The following is a 1,772-nucleotide window of genomic DNA, read 5'->3' as shown; positions in this document are numbered from 1 at the left end:
TTTGCCTTAATGAATTTACCAATAAATGGAAAACGCACAGTCCAATATGTAATATACCAAATGTTGACTTCTTGTTGAGACCCCTCTCCCATTTACTTGGGTTGTCAAATTGCCACATTTTTTAAAATTTTTTTTTTAATTTTTAAAAAAAATTTTTTTTCAACGTTTATTTATTTTTTTGGCGACAGAGAGAGACAGAGCATAAACGGGGGAGGGGCAGAGAGAGAGGGAGACACAGAATCGGAAACAGGCTCCAGGCTCTGAGCCATCAGCCCAGAGCCTGACGCGGGGCTCAAACTCATGGACCGCGAGATCGTGACCTGGCTGAAGTCGGACGCTTAACCGACTGCGCCACCCAGGCGCCCCAAAATTGCCACATTTTTTATGCAGAACTGAGAATAAAAGAGTTCCTGACATTTCTAGAAGATACATGAAAATTTTGTAAGTGTGCCATTGATTAAGAAGTTTACAGAGCTGAACTGGTCTTTAAAAAATGTCTGATCTACAATTATGAAAGTAAATTATATAAGCCAATCTATGACTATAGAGTATCTAAGCCACACTCAATTAAATGCTCAGCAAAGCACAGAAACATCTGCTCAGCACATGTTTAATTCACTAGTAGTGGCTGCCTGCCACCGGAGGCATCTCCTCTGCATCTGTGCAGGAAGTGGAAACCAGCGGTGAAGCAAAGCGGTGTGAGGTCCGCTGGGTCGGCTGCGTCTGCAATTCTGGGTCTCTCCTTGCTGCTAGATCCGCGGCTCGACACCTCCAGCGCCATGCCCAGGAAGGGCTGCTTCCTGATCCACTGCACCCTGCAGTACCTGAGCCAGGTAGCATAGTGTTCAAAGTCAGTGAAGGTCATGACTGTGAACTACAAGACGTATGGGGAGCTGGGCGAGGAGGCCAGGAAATTTGTGTTTTTCAACATATCTCAAATCCAGTACAAAAACCCTTGAGTGCAGATCATGGTGTTTAAGAACATGAGACTGTCCCCCTTCCTGCAGTTCTATCTGGATTCCGGGTAGCAGGTCCTCGCGGATGTGAAGACCAAGAGTAATAAGGATATCATGGAGCATATCAAAAAATATTGGGGAAGAACAAAGAAACCCTTGATAAAGAGGAACAGAAAAGCAGCTTTCTCACCCGACTCACTTTGGCCCCTGAAAGTACTGCCTAGGGGCCTACATCTGTGAGGTGGAAGGGCAGGTCCCCTTCCTGGACCTGGTGCCCCTACATAAGGAGATGACAGAGAAATACAAAACAACACTGAAAGCCAGAGCCCAGGTCTCAGAATACACTCAGGGAAGTCCCTGGTTCTGTCCCTGGAGGAACACTGAAAATGTCTTTGCCATCAGAGGGCCCCCTTCATACACTTGTGTGAAAGGACATGGGAGGGTAGGTGGAGTATCTGCAGTGGAGCAAGTAGATGAATATCCTATCCATCAGGTCAATAAAATGCCTCCTGATCTCAAATAAAAAAAAAAAAAGGAAAGAAAGAAAGGAAAAAAAGAAAATAAGTATTACATCATATTGGTTTCAGTATTTATTAAAATTTTTATTTCTTTCTTATCTAACTTAAATACTTAGGAGACAAAAATCAAATCAGTTGAAACCAATACTAAGGTTGTAAGACATGTTATTTTTAAAAAGTCTGTTATTTAATCTACTTATGTGAGTGAATCAGAATTTTCTTTCTTTAACCTAAACAAATAGAGGTAAATTGGATGCTTGAGGCATAAAAACAGCCTAATTATTCTCACCAAATGTAT

The 1,772-nt window shown here is 42.4% G+C and overlaps 1 pseudogene; it reads left to right on the top strand.

Moving 5' to 3' along the window:
• The first annotated feature begins 779 nt into the window (after positions 1–779).
• Positions 780–1,479, top strand: LOC125157057 (28S ribosomal protein S25, mitochondrial-like; annotated as a pseudogene).
• The last annotated feature ends 293 nt before the right edge of the window (positions 1,480–1,772 follow it).

The sequence above is a fragment of the Prionailurus viverrinus genome, chromosome X (assembly GCF_022837055.1).
Source record: "Prionailurus viverrinus isolate Anna chromosome X, UM_Priviv_1.0, whole genome shotgun sequence".
Lineage (NCBI taxonomy): Eukaryota > Metazoa > Chordata > Mammalia > Carnivora > Felidae > Prionailurus > Prionailurus viverrinus.
Note: the sequence above shows the minus strand (reverse complement) of the source record. Positions and strands in the feature narration are given on the sequence as shown.